The 21,823-nt window shown below is 41.5% G+C and overlaps 1 protein-coding gene across 4 annotated transcripts in view; it reads right to left on the bottom strand.

Annotated features, from left to right (window-relative positions):
- Positions 1-21,823, bottom strand: part of RAB27A (RAB27A, member RAS oncogene family) — a 71,159-nt gene that overhangs the window by 35,220 nt on the left and 14,116 nt on the right. For 2 of the 4 annotated variants that reach the window (XM_008705992.2, XM_008705993.2), the window contains one exon: positions 20,408-20,528. The exons of 1 other annotated variant lie outside the window; for it this stretch is intronic. The gene's annotated coding sequence lies outside the window, so the exon portion shown is untranslated. Of the gene's footprint in view, positions 1-3,631; positions 3,711-20,407; positions 20,529-21,823 lie in introns of those variants that run through there. One more of the 4 variants, XM_008705996.2, reaches the window with a different exon arrangement.

Genomic DNA, 21,823 nt, shown 5'->3' with positions numbered 1-21,823 from the left:
GTGACTGTGCTGCTACCACAGCCAGGACTGTAAGGATGACAAATTGAGTAGCACTCAAAGAACTGGATATTGGAATGTGCATCTCCAAGGTTGCAAAACACACACCACCTTTCCATTTTTCACTTAGAAATGGAGTCGGGAGTTCTGCCAAGCCTTATCCTCCTAGAGCACGGCACACGTGTGGTGCGACCTTTGACCAGCGCAGCCTGGCTCTCTCTTGCATCTCACCTGCTTCAAGTTTTTTTCTGTGTGCTGCCACACAGGAAAGGCGTTAATCTGTCGGGAGAAACACACCAACTCAAGAAGCAAACCACTTCACTTTGTGAAGTAGCAATAACGCTGCTTTCACTCCAAGAAAAATTTTAGGATGAAAAAAACCTTAGGAATTACAAGCGAGATCCATTGAGGATCACAGTCCAGATAATAAACAATTAGATAAATATCCCTGAGTTGAAAATAACTAGGGAAGAGAGGAGCTCCTTTATCATTGCCTTTTTTAAAAAACAAGAATGTGAGCACTCTGTATTTATTCACCCTATAGAGAAAGTGTGTCCAGAATATAGACCACCATCCTGCCTTTCCAGACTCAACCATTTGCACACTAGGGTATTAATTTCACTGCGTTTTATGATTTTTTTTTTACAGTATACTGAAATCATTTCACTGATTCCTTCAACAAAGGCCAGAAACTGTACTTGAACTCTTCTGTGATGAGAGATGCAGTACGTCCACACTTGCAGGAACTGTGGGTGTTGAGAGCTCCCATCCCACATACCCGACTCTGAAGGCTAACCTGAACCATTGGTTTGGTACACAGATGCTTACAATGGCTACTAAGATGTGTCAGACATGGTTCCACTTCTCCCTTGTCCTGTCTGCCCCACACCCTAACCCTCGTTGGCCACGTCACAGCATGGCTGTTCTCAGTTCCCAGGAATGTGCTCCCAGGGTACGTGGTGGCTTACTAACGCACACAGGATTCCATCACTTCATGGCGGGCTTTCTTTTCCACAGTCTAACATCCACCCTACGATCTCCCCATGTTGGGTACGAACAGCCTTGTTTCTAAGAATTACCCTTGTGCCATGACCTCTCTACTCTCCTTTTCCCCTTTCTGGCTTTCTTGTCTCTGACCTCCAGGTACTTTTCCCAAACTCCAGTTCGTGTGTGCAACAGCTGAGCTTACACCAACAATGCCAGTCCAGGAATGCACATTTTTGGGCAACACAGTGAGCTGCCATGTTAACTTCAAGGTATTGGACCCTCCTCCATAAGCTCAAGAGCTTCTATGTCTTCAAGGACTTCTACTTCTCCAATACGGGAAAGAGCTTTCTCCCATCTATTCCTGGGAATACAGCCATTTCAGGAACACTAATGCTTCTCAATACTGTGCTAGTTTTGGTGTTCCCATAATGTTAATGAACAGGCAGCATACTGGTACAAGTTGGTCCTGAGTTTAAAACATCTGTAGACCACGAGAGACTATGGACTCTGGGAAACAAACTGAGGGCTTCAGAGGGGAGGGGGGTGGGGGATTGGGATATGCCGGTGATGGGTATTAAGGAGGGCACGTATTGCATGGTGCACTGGGTGTTTTACGCAAACAATGAATCAGGGAACACAACATCAAAAACTAAGGATGTACTTTATGGTGACTAACATAACATAATAAATAAAACATCCGTAGGGGTGCCTGGGTGGCTCAGTCAGTTAAGTGTCTGACTCTTGATCTCTGCTCAGGTCTTGATCTCAGGCTCGTGAGTTCAAACAAAAAACTAAAAAAGGCAAAAACATCTGTAAATATTTCTACCATATAACAATCTTTGAAAGACAGAAAGAATGCATGAGCAGGGTGAGGAGCAGAGGGAGGGGACAAGCAGGCTCCTTGCTGAGCTCAATCCCATGACCCTGAGATCGTGACCTGAGGCAAAATCAAGAGTAGGATGCTTAACCAACTGAGCCACCCCGGCGCCCCGCAACTTAGTTCTTTTAAAAACACTGAAATACTTCTGCTCAGTGAAGGAGACCATCAACAAAACGAAAAGGCAACCTACTAAATGGGAGAAAATATTTACAAATCATATACCTGATAAGGGGTTAATATCCAAAATATATAAAGAAGTCATACAACTCAACACCAAAAAAACCCCAAAAAATTTGATTTTAACATGGGCAGAGGACCTGAATAGCCATTTTTCCAAAGAAGACTTACAGAGGGCCAACAGACACATGAAAAGACACCCAACATCACTAATCATCAAGGAAATACTAATCAAAACCACAATATCACTTCATACCTGCTGGAATGGCTATTAGCAAAAAGACAAGAGATAACTTGATGACGACGTGGAGAAAAGGAAGCCTTCCTACGCTATTGGAAGGAATGTAAATTGGTACAACCACTGCGTAAAACAGTGTGGAGTTTCCTCAAAAATTAAAAACAGAACCACCATATAACCCAGTAATTCCACTTCTCGTATTTGTCAAAAGAAAATGAAAAAACTAACTCAAAAAAATATCTGCACCCCATGTTCTGCAACATTATTTACAGCAGTTAAGGAAACAACCTAAATATCCACCAACAGATGGATAAAGATGATAAAGAAAATGGGATGGATACACATACACACACACACAGGAATACTACGTAGCCATAAAAAAAGGAAATCTTGCCATTTGTGACAACATGAATGGAACGTGAAGATATTATGCTAAGTAAAATAAGTCAGACAGGAGAAAAACAAATACCGTATGATCTCGCTTATATGTGGAATAAAAAAAAAACCCAAAAACAAAAAGAAACCAAGCTCATGGATACAGATTGATGACTGCCAGAGGCAGGGAATGGGTGGTGGACAAAATGGGTGAAAGGAGTCAAAAGGTATAAACTTCCAGTTATGAAATAAATAAGTTAGAGGGATGTAATATACCGCATGGTGACTACAACTAATAACACTGGACTGCATATTTGAAACTTGCTAAGAGAGTAAATCTTAGAAGTTCTTATCATACAAAAAACTCTATGTATGGTGACAGATGTTAACAAGACTCATTGTGGTGATCCTTTTGCAATATATGCAAATATCGAATCGTGTTGTATGCCTGAAACCGATACATTGTATTAGAATTATATTGTATTACACCTCAATTTTTAAAGAAATTTTAAAAATAAGAATTTTTTTAAAGATTTTACTTATTTATTTGTCAGAGAGAGAGAGTGCACAAGCAAGGGGAGCAGTAGGCAGAGGGAGAAGCAGGCTCCCCGATGAGCAAGGAGCCCGATGTGGAACTCAATCCCAGGACCTGGGATCATGACCCGACCCAAAGGCAAATGCTTAACCGACTGAGCCACCCAGGCGTCCCAGAAATATAAGAATTAGAAAAAAAAAAAAAAACAACTTTGAAACAGGCTCAGAATATCAAACTATTTCCTGATGCTTTAGCACCATTAAACACTGACATTAAGATTCTCAGCCCCGCCCATTAGATGTCAATAAGGTAGAGACTGGCTATAGGTCTTTTTGGTCCCCTTCAGGTCTAGTCTCTCAGCAGTGTATTCATAGCATGTGTCGAACTGCTCCCTAAATAGTATCATATTCAGCTGAATTAGAAGGAAAGAAAAGAAACTCACCTAATGGGTAAGGTCTAATCGGATGTACTTCTTATTGATTCTCGGGAAGTCTTTCCTTGTTTCACCTATTCAGGAGGCAGTCTTGTAATGGACTGTTTGCATTTCTGTCAGCAGCTGTTTATAGAATGGGGTGTGTCTTGGGTTTACTTATGCAAAAGGACTGAGGAACTACAACGTACTTGCAACTATCCAGCCAATTTCTAAATCGACCTGTCTGATCACAGTTGGCTACTGAGCTGTTGCTGTTGATTTCTAATTTTACTGCATTTTGGTCAATAAATGTGATCTGCATAATAACAAATACCAGATTTGTTAAGATAAGTTTTATGACTGTTCCATGATTTTTTTAAAAAAATATTTGTATGCCCTGTGGTATGCAGAACTACATACATACGAGTTCCAGCTCGTTAATTGTGTTCTTCAATCTGATACAGTTTTATGTTTTGCTCTTTTATCTGTTCGTTTCTGAGAAAGGTGTGTTAAGAAACCGGATCATATTTATTTTTATAAAATAAGTAAAAGGTAATGTCCTAAAGGAGATGAATATAAAGCATCATAGAAGAACAAGCTATTCAGAGAGGTATTAAATCTGTGGTCTTCAATTTGTGTCCTGCAGAACTCTGAGATCCATGGAGGTACTTTAAGAGTTCTGCAAACTTTTATTCAAAATATCCGTTTTTCCCTTTATTGTTATTTTTTTGAATGGACTAAAAACTCTGACGGTCAAATGATTTATATACCAGATTTAGAGACCTCCAAATTGTTCACTTATGCTGCTGGGCTATTATTTGCTTCTGCCTTTATAGCATATATGTTATTTGAAATTTCTATAAATGTGTCATTAATTTAGAAGGCTATAATTTGCACTAGGCTTTTTTCTTTTTCTTTCTCTCTCTCTTTTTCTTTTAATTCAGAGTGGATTCATGTGTCCACTCTTGTGAAATTATTTAAAGAAGCACGTGCAAGCCGCACTCAATACATGACAGCAAAGCTCAGGCACATTTATTGGCACGTTTGCTTTCATCCTTTAGGACAGTCAGTTGAATAAGAAATGAACACAATATGTTGCATCAAAGCATTCAATTATAAAAATAAAAAGCAGGATGTAAGTGCAATAAAATTCAGTTCTTCTATATAATTACATAAAATAAACATTCAATTATAGACCACTATAGAGATGATTTTATGTTTGGGGGGTTTTGTTGGACTTCTATAAACATGCTAGAGCTATTCTAAGTTTGGGTTACTTCTTGTCTGTAGCAAATCAGTATCTTCACAGCCAGCTGGATATTCCTGCACAGGGTCTCAGAAAACCTATATAATGTCATTATAGCAAACCTTTCACTGCCTCAGGAAACTGCTTTGGTCTAGTTAGTAACAAACTTTCTTTAGCAAGTTTCTTCAAACGAACTCTTACATGGCACTCCAACATATAAAAGCAATGAGAGTGGAACCATTCTGATGAAAAGATGGGTAGGAAACCTGACCTCCAAGGCCTGTGGCCCGATAAGGACTAACAAGAGCTCTTTTGTACACATTTGGAAACCAATGAGGAAAGCTCTACCTTCAACCCAGCTCTGAATCATCTCATTTGCCTTCATACCCAAACACTTCCTGTCTGCCTAAACCCCTTAGACTGACAACTCATTTGGAAGGCCTGCCAGGCTTTTCTGTTGAACATCCCCTAAAGATGTCATCTCTTGGATCTCCCCCCACTTACCACAATATTAGGAGTCCTCTCACCTGGGAGGGAAAACCTAAAATGTACTGGGTGTCCCTGGTGAGGACTCCAAGAAGGGCTACCTAAAGCCTGAAAGAGTAAGGTAAACCTATAAGAAAGAGTCTTGGAGACAATGCTCATTGGGTCACCCACAGGAAAGGAAGAGCTCTGGGTCTAAGTCTAAATAGTCCTGGGAAAAGCCAGATCAAACTGGCCGGAAGTGAACCAAGAGGCAGCACTGCCCCCACATAACCCACTTTGGGATAGGAACCAGTGTCCTTGAAAATGCAAACTGACGGAAGGATGTTTATAACCAGCTACACTGGTGATCCTTTCCTTAAAGGTATAACGGACACATTGAGGCCATCAGAAAATATACCCAGATTAGCCTCAATAGACTCAAGAAGTTGTGCTTGGAGCCCTCAAAAGTCAAGATACGTTCTGAAGAACAGAATAAAACGTTGACATAGCAAACTTAAAATAACTGAGAATATATTATTTTGTGCTATGTCCAAAGCCACTTTAAACCAAATTATAATGAGAATAGCATAGGGCACAAGGTGTTTTTTTTTAATACTGATGGGAGAAAAACTGAAGATTCTCTCCTCTAACCTGATTTTTTTCTATGAATTCAGGAGAAATGGCTAGTATTATATTTTATCCACAAAAACCCTTGTTCTAGCTAACGGCTATGTCACGAGGGATGTTTTTATGCCAAAGCATTGCTACTTAAAACTATTAGGGAGTTCCAGGGAAGCAGGAAGGGGCATGGGGAAAATAGGAAAAGAGTAACCTCTGGTGTTGCCCATCAGAGCAGGCAGCCTCATGTGAAGGTGACACAGAACCAATGCCAGACACAAGGGGTTAAATACAAATGGAGGTTCCCAGACAGGAAGGTGGTCCACGTCATGTCAAAGTCAACCACCAACAAGGTAAGGAATCGATCAAAAAGGGGAGAAGTAGCTTATGGATTGTGGGCGAGTGTTCCAGAAATTCAGGAGAACATCTAGTCATACAGACCGGAGAGACCTTTTAGCTCATTACAGCCAGCAGGAGCAACACCTAGAAAAGGCCCTTAGCAATTGTTGCTTTATCAAAAACCAAAGAGATTCTCTAACCTTCTAAGTCAGGGTCATTTTTTCCAACCACTTGCCCTCCCCTGTTAGCCTATCCAATTTCCGAGGCTCCCTAATTGTTCCAACCAGATTCCTTCACTAAGTTTCCTCCTTTTACCCTGGGCAAAGGGAAAGCCAAGCATCCAGGTTAGCATTTGGTTCCCCAAAGCCATATCTGTCTTTGTCATTAGCCAAGCCTGAGATGAGGCACCTATGAGAACCAAGCTCCTGTTTTCTGAATGATATTTTAAGGCAGGAGTCTGAGTATATAGAGTCTAAAGTGAGTAGGCAAGATGGTCACTCAGAAAGGTCTGGAAGGCCTTGTTTTAAAAGGAGTGGATACATCTATGGAACATAAGAACTAGGATGATCGGTAGGGGAAGAAAGGGATAAAGAAAGGGGGGGGTAATCAGAAGGGGGAATGAAACATGAGAGACTATGGACTATGAGAAACTGAGGACCTCAGAGGGGCGGGGGGGCGGGGGAATGGGATAGACCGGTGATGGGTAGTAAGGAGGGCACGTATTGCATGGTGCACTGGGTGTTATACGCAACTAATGAATCATCAAGCCTTACATCGGAAACCGGGGATGTACTGTATGGTGACTAACATAATATAATAAAAAAATCATTAAAAAAATATAAATAAAAAAAATAAAAGGAGTGGATAAAGAAACCTCAATATAGATTAACTAACACAAAATAAAAATTCTGACTATGAATCAGCAAGAGAACAAGCTAAGAGGGTAAAGAAAATTATAGACAAGACCATGAAGCACATGACAAAATACTGTGAGGATGTTAAGAATCCACAAATTTATAAGAAATTGATAAGCAATGACTTCAGACATTTTGTTTGAGTGGCTGGAGGACATTCAAGAAGCAAATGATATTAAATTTTTTATTGAAATTGAAATGAGACTCTATATATGAGAGGTGATTGTAAAGTAGTAAGAAAAGGTTTTATAAGTCACACAGGAAAAATCAATCTCACAAGTCTATAAACATGTTTTAATAAGGCCACTTTTTTAAAATATAAAGTTAACTTCCACATACCAACAAATTTGACTGTAAAAGTTTGTAAGTTGAATGTTTTGACCTCGGGAATTATCTTTCCATAAAACAACAAACAAAAAACCGACAAAAGCAATGTTATCAATGGTATCCTTTTTATTTATTTTTTTAGGAGTTCGTATTTATTAATTTGACAGAGAGAGAGAGAGAGAGAGACAGGGCACAAGCAGGGAGAGCGGCAGGCAGAGGGAGAAGCGGGCTTTCTACTGAGCGGGGAACCCGATGCAGGACTTGATTCCAGGACCCTGGGATCATGACCTGAGCTGAAGGCAGACACCTAACTGACTGAGCCACCCAGGTGCCTCAATGGTTTCCATTTTAAATTAGAACTTTCCCGGAGTGCCTGGGTGGCTCAGTCATTAAGCATCTGCCTTTGGCTCAGGGAGTGATCCCAGAGTCCTGGGATCGAGCCCCACATCGGGCTCCCTGCACCCCTGGGAGCCTGCTTCTTCCTCTCCCACTCCCCCTGCTTGTGTTCCCTCTCTCACTGGCTGTCTCTTTCTCTATCAAATAAATAAATAAAATCTTTAAAAAATTAAAAAATTAAAAATATAAATTAGAACTTCCCCATATATTTGCATATCACATAAAAATACAATTGCTATATAGCTATCAAGCTTTAAAAATAAACTAAAACTTCTAACAATAGATGCCAATGATATTAATCAATTTTTAAGGAGAAATCACCTTAAAAATTCATATATGAATGCCCCAGAAGAGGCTTTACATATTCACATTTCAGATTCCACTGCGTAGAAATTACAATTTTTAATTTGAAATAATTTCCCTTAATTGCTGGTGCCTCTGAGTAGTGGAAATACACATTGCTTCAGCTCCTGCAAAATAATTCTAAACTGTGAACATTTTGACACAGGAAAGAACAGATATTAAAGCTCTATCACCACTAATCTAAAAGCACTTAATCTTATGTTCTTTGCAGGAGACAGAAGCTCATAAAAGAACACGTGTAGGCGTCTACTATTAGGAAACTGGACATTTTTCATATCCATTCTAGTAGAAGAGGTTTTTCCTTTTGTTCAGAATGCAAAATGTTTAAGAACTCAGGAGATGCAGTGTGATTTTCCAAACCAAAATGTGGGGCATATGGTCAGTGGATTTTTGTGATCCTTTCAAGAAAAAGAAATAGAGTTTGGAAATATAGTTTAGTTATCAAAGTACTGAAATTCCTGAAGCATCTCACTAATTTATAGGGTAAATACATAAGAATGACATGCATTATTATTTGGGTTCCCTGCACTTCTGACACCAGGGCTCAAGGGTGAGGCGCTACTGATTGCCATAGTCGGGGAAAAGGAAGGGAAGTTGTTTCAAAGGAAACATCCTTACCTGTTTATGTTCCTTTTCTCACAGCCTCAAGTAATTAACAGAATAACCACAAACTAAGCCCAATGCTCCTCTGCCTACCCTACTCTCACCCTGGAAACCTGCCTTCATAAGCCACATCCTACTCTGGATATTCTTTTAACCAACATTTTCTCACTATGTATGAGTGCTTTGCCTTGCTTAACTTGTAGGAGTACTATGCTACGTTAAGTACTCCTCTCCATTCCCACGAACGTGTCTCAACTCTCCAGGAAACTTGCACATTTCCTGAAGACTGTCTTCTTGTGGATTCCTTGTCCACCACCCCTCATAACCAGACTGTCACTCAACCGCTAATTGTGTTTACCATCTGGCTTTCTCTAACAGCCTCTTCCTTCCTCTGGTTCCCTCTGTTCGTTGCTGATTTCATCCAGGAGTGACCCCAAAAAGTGTCTTGGGTCTCCACTGATAGCCGCTCTGTTTTGGTAAACTAAATTGTATTTGTGTTCAACTCAACAGTATTTGATAAGCAACTGAGATGTTGCCCGGTATTGTGCTAGCAATTGAATGGCATGAAAGAGATACGTGACCCAGACGCTCTCCTCAGTAAGTTGGTAGCTGGGACGAGGAAACAAAATGAACTGATTTTCAACAAAGGACAAATAAGATAAACAGGAAGCAAAATGTCTAGCATGCTATGTAGACCACCCAGCATAGGACAACAAAAGTGCAAAGGGCTTGAAGTCAGAAGACCCGAACTCTGCTACTTACTCCCTAGCTGTGTGACCTATGGCAAGTCACATAACCTCTCCTGGTCTGTTTCCTCAATATGGGAATATTTATCTAGCAAGGTTAGTGGAGGGACTAAAGAATACATTATGTGAAAGCATTTTATAAACTATAAACGGCTGGGTACCTGTAAGATAGTGGTTTTACAAGACAAATAGACTCTGGGAGGTCAGAAAGACAGAATTCGCTGACCAAGTCTTCAAGCAGGAGCCAGAGCCTGAGCTGAAAACCTTCCAAACCAAGAAGGATTCAGCAAGGTGGTCAGGAATAGGAAAGAAAGAAAAAGCTTGTCTGGTGCACGGGCATGTTTTGACTTTAATTTAACAAGTATTGAGAAGCCCTGTCGACTACTTCTAAGGCTACAAATATGACTAAGAAATAATTCTTCCCCTAAAAATTTAGTCAGAGAGACGTAAGACAAGTAACTATAAATTCAAAGGGATGCTCATAAGGTAACACGGCAAGTTGAAGAGGGCTGGATGACCAATCAGTGTGTGGGTTTCTAGTTCTGGCTCTGCTACTATCTGTGTGCTACCCACCATGGGTCGCTATCCCTCTCCAGGCCTTGTTGCCTCAAATATGAAATAAGAGGTTTCAACTCCAGTCTCTTTCCTAGAAAACATTCTATTCCCTGATTCTAGGTTCAGAGCCCAGGGTCTAACCATGAAAAAGTTAAGTGGGGTCATAGCAGCAGCTATTGCTTGTATCACCCCTCACTCCTTAAAGAAGAGAGCCTAGACAAGGGCACCAGCAGCGGGAATGATGTGGAAGGAATCCAACAGATGTTAATTTAAAAATAATAGAATGCAGTACCACAGTGGTTAGAAGAGAAAGCAGCAAAGACAAAGAGCTCCAGAAAATGAAACTGGATGGGACACCTCGGTGGCTCAGTTCGTTGAGCATCCGGCACTTGGTTTCGGCTCAGGTCATGATCTCAGGGTCCTGAGACTGGGCCCCACATGGGTCTCTGCATCAGCTCAGAGTCTGCTTGTCCTTCTCCCTCTGCTCCTCCTCATGCTTATTCTCTCTCTCTCTCTCACATAAATAAATAATATCTTTAAAAAAAAGAAGAATGAAACTGCGTGACCAGAGAGCAAAGTGGTATTGCAGACAGAAACAGGCCATTGAAGTGGGGGAAGGGAAAAAGCTGGAGTGGACATAAGATTTTCATGGTGAGTATCAGGTTTTTGGAGGGGAAAGATGATGAGATTGGATTAGGACAGGTGGAATGTTAAGGGGTCAGCCAAAACACAACACAGAAATGCCTGAAAACCACCTCCATTCCCTAGGGCCCCACATTTATCTCTGTCCTTGGGACAGAGGCAGGGAGGCCGATGGAGGAATGTCAAAAAAAAGAGGGCCATGACTGTATCCACCACCGAAGAGGGAACACACAAGACCAAGGATCACAGCAGGGATTCTCAGCCAAACTAAATTACATGGGACATGGTGGGCAGTCCCCGCTGTTCTGACAAAATTTTGTTTGCAGTCCTCTGTTGTAAGGTACTTTTTATCTGGCATGAGTAAAAGGGCAATGTCAGGAAGAGAGCTGGATGTCACTTTGCCTCCACAGTATTCTCTCCTTTGGGGAGCTGACATTAAGGCACCCACTCAGTTTCAAAGCTCAGAGCCTTGCCCATCATCAGGCACCACCTATCTAAGCACACGCTGATGAAAACACATACTGACCAGGAGTAATATCATTTTCATTCAGCGTCTTCCTCTGCCTCTCTTTCTTGGCTTGAAAGAATTACTACTTTTACCACTGATATTAAGAAATTACATGCCAAAGCCCTTCTCTAATTACTTAATGCCAGCGGGTTTTCAGAGGAGAATTAGCAGAACTAAAGCATATGCCCCCATGTTTTTGTTCTCATTTAAAACAATACCGCTATAAATATGCATGTGCACATCTTCTGCTGTACGCTAGCAAGAGTCTCTCTAGAAAATTGCTTCCTAACCTTTTTCCTGCTATTTGTATGACAAGCTGAAGAAATGCTCATGATCAAAGGCAACAGACTTGGGGGCTCCAGCAATGCCAGACCGACTCACCCACCGTGGGAGAAGAGGCGTTCAGTATCTCGACCCATCTAGACCAATTCAGGGCATACAAAAGAGGAAGCTCTGCTCTAAGACAGGCACCAAAGAGTGAAATTCCTGGAGCATAGGTACGTACCTGCTCGATTATATAAGATAATGCCAGATAGTTGTCCAAGACAGTTGTTTTACACGCCCAACTTCACACTTTTACCAAGATCTAGTGTTTGTTGTCAAACTTCTCAAAATGGTAACACATCGTGATCTAAATTAGCGTTTCTCTAACTGCTAATGTGGTTAAGCACATTTAATTTGCTGGCCATTCCATTTTTTCTTATGGAAACACGCTCATGTCCTTTCCCTATTTTTCTTTTGCGTTATCTTTTTCTTATGGACACGCAGGAGTTCTTCATAAATTCCAGATATTAGTCCTTTGTCAGTTACAGATGTTGCAAATAGCTGCTTCCTGTTTGTAGTTCATCTTTTCACTTTTTTAATGGCTCTTAATCTTCAAGTCGCAAAAGAAATCCTTCTTTACCTAAAGTGATAAAGATAGTCTTCTATATTTTCCTAAGTGTGGTGCCTTTCACATTAAAATCTTTAATCCACTGGAAATTCTTTAAGGTGTATGTAGGGATCCAATTTCATTATTTTTCCCTGAAGGATATCTAATCGTCCTAGTACCATTCATTGGAAAAAACTATCCTTTCCCTAGTGATTCACTATGTATGGGCAGATCTGTTTCAGGGCTCTCTCTTTTGTTCCTGGTCATTTTTACTATCCCTGGGCCAATGTCACAAGGCTTTATTTACTATGACTTCATTATACAGGTCTTCCTCAACTTACAATGGGGTTATGTCCTGATAAACCCATCATAAATTAAAATATCTTTAAGTCAAAAATGCACTAAATACACCTAATCTACGGAACCTCAAAGCTTAGCCTAGGTCACCTTAAAAGTGTTCAGAATACTTACATTAGCCTATAGTTGGGCGAAATCATCTAACACAAAGCCTATTTTATAATAAAGTGTTGACTATCTCGTGTAATTGACAGAATACTGCACTGAAAGTGAAAAACAGAGTGGCTGTCTGGGTACAGAATGGTTTTAAATGCATGAGTTGTTTACCCTGGTGATCATGTGGCCGACTGGGAGCTGAGGCTCACTCTGGCTACCCAGCATCACAAAAGAGTACCCCACCATATTGCTAGACTGGGAAAAGATCAAAATTCAATATTCAAAGTGCAGTTTCAACTGATGCATATTGCTTTCCCACCTCCATCAAGTCAAAAATTCTTAGGTCAAATCATCATAAGACAGGGGCGCCTGGATGGCACAGCGGTTAAGCGTCTGCCTTCGGCTCAGGGCGTGATCCCGGCGTTATGGGATCGAGCCCCACATCAGGCTCCTCCGCTATGAGCCTGCTTCTTCCTCTCCCACTTCCCCTGCTTGTGTTCCCTCTCTCGCTGGCTATCTCTGTCAAATAAATAAATAAAATCTTAAAAAAAAAAAATCATCATAAGACAGGGACTGTCTGTACAGGGAACTGGTCTTCCCCGACCTTACTGGGGACATTCTTAATGCTTCATCCTTCCATCTAAGTTCCTTAAAAACCATATGGGGATTTTGATTGGGATTGCATGAAAAATCTATGAATCGAAGGGAGAAGACTGACATATTCATGATCTTGAACCTACCTGTGCACGTACAGTTTCTGTCTCTCCATTTATTTAGGTCTTCTTTAATGACTTTTAAAATGTTGTCAATAAATAAATTCTCTTCATAAAGACTTTGTACATCTTCAGACTTACCGATACTTTATATTTTTGTCACCAATGGGACATCTTTTAAATATACACACATGTCTTCTATTACTTAGCCACACTTGTTCTAACAATTTGTTAAATATAGATGAAAAAAATTATTGTATTTTTTTCTTTTCTAATCTTTCTGCTTTTTATTCATATTTCTTATCTTACTGTGCCAATTAGACCTCCAAAAGTACTTAATAGACAGTGTTGTCTTGATTCTAACATTTCTCTGTTAAGGATAACATTTGCTATAGATTTTTGGTAGCTACTTTTTGGGGGTTAAGGAAGTTCTCCATCTATTCATTCCTAGTTTTCCAAGAATGAGTATCTGTTTTATCAAATTTTGTTCTGGCTTCTATTGGGAAAATTATGTAATTTTTCTCCTTCAGTGTGTTAGTTGACAAGTTTTACATTCATTCTGCCTTTGATCTGTGTAGCTTTCTCGTCTTTTTTCTTCTCTAACCTTCCTAACTTCTATTCTTGATTTATACTTTCTACCCAAGATTTTTCTTTCAAAGTCACTCTGTTTCTTCCTTGTCAGTTCTGATGTGGGGAAGGAGTCATTCATACATAACTGAATGAATAAGAAAATGAAATATCTAATAAGTGCCAGGTATTTCAGGTGATTACCCAAAACTAATCTTCAAATGTAACACATTACATTTATATAAGGTTTTTCTTTTTGGGAGCTAAATAAAAGTTTACTTGAGATGCAGTCTCCTAGAGGCAGAATTATCATAGAAAGTTTTTCGATTGAAATAGTGTTTCACCCCCTAGAGAAATATCAGAAAGTCATTAAGCTATCTTTTGAATTTTCTTTTCAAAATGATTCTTGGCTTTAAGTACTAAAGCTCAGGCTCCCCCATTATAACACCTAGCAATTGGAGGTAACAGATTTAAAAATAGGCAATTTGGAAAGATGCAAAGTGCTGTTTATACCCATAATTCAACATTATCAGTGAGAGAGGTCACCCCATACCTCAAAACCTTGGTTCAGAACCTAAACCCAACCAGCCACAATCATGATCTAATTTGTACAAACAATCCAGAGACAGAGAGAAGAATATAGGCATTTCCTTTTGTTTAAAGCAGGGTGAACAAATCTGATTTTTGCCATGCTGCATCAAGGGGGTTTACAGCTCTAGAAAAGTCTGGTTCTTTTGTAGGTTCTGTCTTATAAGGGATTATATGTTTGTTTATTCATTTTATAGGTGAGTCCCCACCACACGCTGTACAAGACGATAAAGAAATGCAAATAAGACAGATACAGCACCTGCCCTCACAGAGTTAACCATCTAACAGAGGTCTTGGACCACTGAAGCAAGATGCCAAGTATGGTGAGTACCTATAGTTGGCATAATGGAAGGATCCCCTGAGTTTAACATCTAACCTAGATATGGGTCGGGTGGGTCAGGGGAGCTTTCTAAGAAGTGGATGAGGAGGTTTGGTGACTTGGGATGCAGAAGTTCTCTAAGTTCTTTGCAGACCTAAACAGTACATGTAAGGCTAGCATTCTCTGGGGAAAACCACTCCATAGCCCAATGGTGTAGATCAGGAGAGGGGAAAAAAGCTGAAAGATCCATGGACCCCCATCCACACACTCCCCCCATCTGATCCCACTGCCCATAAACATATGCAACCCAGGAAGCTACAATTAAAAAAAGAAAGGAAGGAAGGGAGGAAGGGAGGAAGGAAGTCAAGATCCTCGTCAGATACTTGGAGAAATGACTGAAGAGGAGTATGAAACAGGTTCCTCATCTTTCTCACCCTAACATCCTCTTGTTATGCTCTAGGCTTTACCCAATCTGCCATCTCCCTCTGCTAGTAAAAGTGTGAACTCATTACTTTTTAAAAGGTGACAACATCTTAATTTTAAAATTAAAGAAGTTGAAACTACATTTCTAACCTCTATAAATTCTAAACTCAAATTATTTAGGATGTACTTAAGGAAAAAAAAAACAAATTTGCCAAGTTTTTTCATTGGTCTATGCAATTATCCTAAAATCTGTTTCATTTAATTCTGTTAAGTGCATCTATTTGACCAAGGATGTCAGACAAGGCGTGCTCTAGAAGTGAAAAAGGGCACTTACACAGAATAGAAATCAGCAAGCAGCTCTGTAACAAAGCTCTAAAATCTTTAGTACTTAGAAAAACAAATTAAACATCACAAGAGTATATAGTATTGGAGTCTATATCTGACTCCAAAGGACCTACAGCCACTGCCTGCAGTGAGTAAGTTTTATCATAGCATTAAAAAAAAAAGTGCATTTTCATTTTGTGAGTTCTACAAACCTTTGATCACTTTTGGTTTTTAAACACTTTTAATAACTAGTAAAGCCTTAAAAATAGATTTTGAGCTAAACAGAACATTTAAGTTGTTTTAGAGGAAAATAAACTTGGCTCGACTGACAGACGCGAAATGACAAAAATTCTACAGCACAGGAGGATGTCGGGAAGGGTAGTACCACGTGGGACGGGTATGGAAAGATTTCTCAAGAAACCTACACCAAATGTCCCTAACGGAAGTTAAATGCAAAATGACATACAAATACCACCCCAAAAGGTGTTCATAATCTCAAACAAAGTTTGATAAGTAGACTGGCCTATGCCAACGATCAAAAGACACACCAGCAAAGCTTGAAGTCACTGAGGAAGGAGAGCCTGCTTCTGATGATTCAATTCAGGCACCAGCCTGTAAGCACATCAGTTAAAACGTCATGCATTTAACAAACAAGCTTCGAGAACATGCCTGGCACTCGTCACTATGTGAAACGCTGAGAACATAGCTCTGGAAGAGCAAGTCTAATAGAAGCGCTCTCTGTGGAAAGGAACAGTGAAGCAAGAACTGTAACAAATACACACACGATGCTGGGCAGGTGGGAGGGCTGGGCAGAGAGGGTTAGAAGGAAGACAAGGCGCCCAATAGGCCTGGGGAGGGAATCAGGAAAACGTCACAGAGTAGCATCCAAGTCAAGGGCTAAAACTGGCACACCAAGGGACAAGTAATACATGTAAATGGACAGAAAATCACAGAGCTCACAAAGTGATGTGACCAAGGACTTCACATGTCAAATAAGTACCATCCTTTAAAGATAACAGAAACTATCAACAAAATGATCTTTGATGCTAATCTGAAAGGTGGACATAAATGGCATGGAATTAGGTAAGGGCTGTCTGGCATTCAAAGTATAAAACCCAGACGAGGCTTCCAGCCGTGAGAAGGGAGCAAGTGCTGGGAGACAGCCTGGGAGGGTGGGAGTGGAGTGAAGACCCTGGCACTTGCAGTGGTGTAAGGGGGAGAAGGGCATGTGCACTTAGGGGGCCGCAGCAGACGGCTAAAGCAGTGCAAGGGCATGGGAGAGGATGTAGAGGGGCTATAAAGGTGGGAGAGACTCAGCAACTGAGGCCTGAAAGGACTCCTCTGTAACATAAAAAGTCCGTGTTATCCTCTGGGCAATCGACAGCCACCGCAGACTTTTATGGAAGAGAGGAACACGAGGTGTGTGCCTTAGAGAGATCTTCCTGGCACACTGTGGATACTGGGAATATACCGCAGAGGGTCAGAAGGGGATGGGAGAGGTGGTGATTTGATTTGGGTCGGTGACAGTGGGAAAGAAGAGGAAAGGAATAATTCAAGGTATATTTAGGAAGTAGAAGAATTAGTATAACTTCTTAACTGACTGGTAAAGAAGTTAAAGATAACCAAAACTTTTGGTTTGGCAATGGAATGAATGCTATTGTCATTAACGAAGACAGGAAAAGATGGCTTGAGATGATTATTATAACCAACACTTAGTGCTTTTCTAAGCCCTTTAAAATACCAACTCATTTAGGGGCACCTGGGTGGCACAGTTGGTGAAATGACTCAGGTCATGATCTTAGGGTCGTGAGATGGAGCCCCGAGTCAGGCTCCATGCTCAGCATGGAGTCGGCTTGGGATTCTCTCTCCCTCACCCTCTGCCCCTCTTGCTTGTGCTCTCTGACATAAATAAATAAATCTTTAAAAGTAAAAAAATACCAACTCATTTAATCCTCATAATAACCATATAAGGGCTCTAATTTTCAGATGAGAAGACTGATACACAGAAAGGTTAAATAACTTCTCAAGGTCACTCAACCCGCCACCTGTAGAGCCAACATTTGAACCCAGACACATTACTACAATGCTACAGTGTCAGACATGATCAATTAAATGTCCCTTAGACATGCTGGACATCCAGGGAGTTGTGTATAACTGGCATTTGGAAAACAGAACTAGGGTTCAAAAGCAAACTCAGTGTTAACAACATGGATTTTAGAATTATGAACATAATTGATTTCCTGAGTCCATGGGAGAGATAAGATGACCATTGAGAATGAAGAGAGACCCAAGAAGGACACTAGGAAGAGATTTTTTAAAACAATAGTCCACAGTCACCAAAGCACAGAGGTGCCAGTGTAAAGACATCTGGACTCTCTCCTTCTTGTGAAACAGGGGACCCATTTAATATTAGCCGAGTGATATATCTAGCATTCACAGCTAGAGATTCCCTGCTCAGACAACATCAGGGAGAAGAGAAACCTAACAGTATGAAATGGAGAAAACAGATGCTCTCAGTTCTTGGAAGGATGATCCGTATCGGTGTTTTGAGCAAAGTGGCTCCTGCCTCGAGAGAATCATCAGTGATGCAAACCTCTCTTGAGCAGCACTCTGATCTCACTCGTCAACCCCCGACCCCTCCAACCCCCACGGAACCCGCCACTGCCGAGAGGGCAGGGCCCCGGCCAAACGCAGCAACTGCAGGAGCACAGAAGCAAGCAGGAAGGCGTCCTCTTGCAAAGACAGTACAAATCAATTATGGCTTCTGCGAAAATCAGCTTTTGTTTTAAATGGGCTTTCCGTGACTCATTACCTATGAGGTATACTCTGCCTGGAGCTCTAGCTATAAATCGACCAAGTGCAGAGGGCAGAAGAAAGGAGGGATGGCAAAAAATGAAGAGATCTCAGGAAGCTTCCATCCTAAAAGGAGAAAACGGAACAGAGGGAAGTGGTGAGCATTTCCTCTTTGAGCACTCAGGTACGGAAGGTCTCGGGAGGGTGGAAACTGGGACAGCGGGGAGGCAGCCTGGGTTCCGAGACCTGCTCACAGGCGCAGGTCTGGGTTGCTATGGTGCCATCCTGCCGGCCGCAAGGTTTCATCAGCATTTGCTGCCACAGTTCCTGTCTTGCGGGCAGCAGAATTAAGAAGTGGTGAGCATTTCCTCTTTGAGCACTCAGGTACGGAAGGTCTCGGGAGGGTGGAAACTGGGACAGCGGGGAGGCAGCCTGGGTTCCGAGACCTGCTCACAGGCGCAGGTCTGGGTTGCTATGGTGCCATCCTGCCGGCCGCAAGGTTTCATCAGCATTTGCTGCCACAGTTCCTGTCTTGCGGGCAGCAGAATTAAAAAAAAAAAAAAAAAATCATGTGTTTGTATTCTAATGGCTGCTGGGTCACTGAACACTGTGTCTGGAAAGGACAAGGAGAAAGTCGTAAGAGACAGAGAAAGCCACCAAGATGGGGATAAACTCCTTTGGAATGTATTAAATCCCACCTGGACCTTCTATGGACACGATGCCCTCATGAATAAACACTCCTCCCCACGACACTTTTTCCTTTTTTTTTCTTTTTTCTTTTTTTTTTTTTTTGAGAGAGAGCACAAGTGGGGTGAGGGTCAGAGGGAGAAGCAGACTCCCTGCTGAGCAGGGAGCCCGATGAGGGACTCAATCCCGGGACTCCGGGGTCATGACCTGAGCTGAAGGCAGACACATAATGACTGAGCCACCCAGGCACCCCAAAGTCAACTTTTGATTAATGCTTTCTCCCATAGTGATTTCTGATAATCAGGGCTCTGGATTTGCTCCTAGGAGAAAAGCCTGAGCTCGCAGCAAATAAAACAAAACGAGGAATTGGTCAGCGCCCCGGAGTGGCAGTCAGGACACTGCCTTGACTCCAACACTAATCAGCGGCATGCCCTGCGTGGCTGCATCCAAACTCCTTCTTCATCGGAGGACACGCATAGACGGAAGAATAGAAGATAAGACATGGGGAGACTCTGCCATCTGCAAGCCAAGGAGAGGGCCTTGGAAGATGCTTCCTCACAATCCTCAGAAGGATCGGACCCTGCCAGCACCTGTCTGCTAGTGAGGCCACCCAGTTTGTAGAGCTTTGTCATGGCAGTGCTGGCAAACCAGCACGTATCCGGAAGGAGACACAACTGTTCAGTGTACATCAGACCCCATGAGACCCAACCCCCAGATCTTTCACTCCTGCGTACTATCACTAAGCATCTATAAAACCTAGGGACCTTTCCTTACGTAACCACAATACTACGACCAAACCTAACAAAATTAACAATTCTTTGGAGCCAAATTTAATTCATAGAAGAAATAGTAAAACACATACTTACCTAAAGCTTTCCTCCATTAAAGTTATTAATAATATTAAAAAACAAAATCCCAATAAGTTTGTATTTTTATGAACTCCTCCGAGAATGAGCAAGACTCTTAGAGCAATTTAATTCCTTAATCAGCTCTTATTCAACATATTATCTGAAACTAATGATGTACTAAAAGTTGGCTAATTGAATTTAAATAAAAAAACATATCTGAGAATAAAAACGTATGTTACTTTATTAAAGTTAAGAAAGGAAAAATGCAGTCAGTATTCATACCCACTCAACGGCAATGGAAAATGCAATTTTCAAACTACACCCCAGAAATTTAGCAGGTGTCTCAGAGTCTTTGGTTTAAAAAAAAAAAAAAAACAAAGTTAACATGTGCAGTGGTATTTTATGTTAAATTGCACATATTCTAAGTACATGAAAATTGGCATGGTAGAATTCGAAACCTCTACAAAAGCATATATATATAAAAACACAAAACCATACCTTGAAGGAGGGAGTATAAGTCGTTGGTTGTTTTTCTAAAACTTCAGAAATGTTGGTCCCAACACTTCAACAATTAGACAACGTCCAATCACATGTCCTCTTCAAAAAAGTTACTTTTTGTCTATGTTATACAAAGGGAAATGCTAAAGTCAGAATCGCCTACTTGGAAAAGTTTTTCAAAAGAGTCTTTTGAAAAGCAGGGCACTCCATCAACTTCCAAAATCAGGCATCTCTGTAAAAACCCACAATCCAGCTAATGAGTCTCAGCTGTTCGTCATATGGCCTGCAGACCAGTCAAGTGATTTTGCTCCTTTCAAGCTTACCAAAACCCAATTCCACTGGGCTCTCAGACGACGGCAGCTATATTAACCTCTTCTAGTGGTAGAAGACTGGTACTCCAACTCTTTTCCCCCAATCAAAAGAGTAGAATGTTTGTTTTCTTGAGAAAGAATCTTTGAAAGTATTGCATTCCCCAGGCCCTTAAAGGTTATACTAACAGCGTTTCTTCACAAATGCAATGCCTGATCCAAACAACACAGGAGATCAAATCAAAGTGGCAGAAGGGACGGGCTAGGTGACTTCCCAGGCCTCTCCTGGCCTCGGACCCAGAAATAAAACTGCCTACCAGGAGGGCCACCCGGATTTCTTGCTGGTATTTAAATTCAACACGTCCTGCCCTTGACTTACCCCCTTTGCTCTTCCTTCCAGACCCTGCTCAGACCCCCCTCTTCCTATGTCTTGAGTAACAATCCCAACACCCATCCAGCCAGCAACCTGTTGGTCCGCAGCGACTCCTCCCTCTCTTCCCCGCCCACTTCCAACTGGCCACCAAGTTCTAGGGATCTTTCCTCCTCCCACCTGTATTCCAGGTTTTTATTATTTCTCATCTGGATGGCTAGGATCATCCACTTACTTAGTTCTCTGGCCTCTCGCCTGGCCCTGCTACTGATCCCTCCTCCACACCACACCCAAAATGACCTTTCCAAACTGCAAATGGGTGTCCCTCCCTCTCCTCTGCAAAACCTGGCTCCCCACAAACTCCATAATGAAATCCCTACTCCTTCGACTTCTGCCTTCAGTATCACGGACGATTCCCTGCCCGCTCACTCCAGCCACAAGGACTATTCGTAATTCTCTAAAACCAGTGGTTTTCAAAATGTGAAATCAGTATCATCAGCATCCCCCAGGACATGGTTAGACATGCACGTCCTTGGCCCACCCCAGGTGTACTGAATCAGAAATCGTCAGGATGGCTACAGGGTCTGTGTGTTAACAAGCCCACCAAGTGATTCTAATACACACTAAACTGAGAGCCGCTGCTCCAAACCCACCAGGCGAGGTTCATCAAAACACATAGCCCTTTGGCGCCTTCTGCCAGTAATGCAGTTAGATGCCCTTTTTCTGTGCTTACTCTTT

Source organism: Ursus maritimus, unplaced genomic scaffold (genome assembly GCF_017311325.1).
Source record: "Ursus maritimus isolate PB19 unplaced genomic scaffold, ASM1731132v1 scaffold_35, whole genome shotgun sequence".
Classification (NCBI taxonomy): domain Eukaryota; kingdom Metazoa; phylum Chordata; class Mammalia; order Carnivora; family Ursidae; genus Ursus; species Ursus maritimus.
The sequence above is the reverse complement of the archived record's forward strand: the minus strand, read 5'-3'. Positions and strand labels throughout refer to the sequence as shown.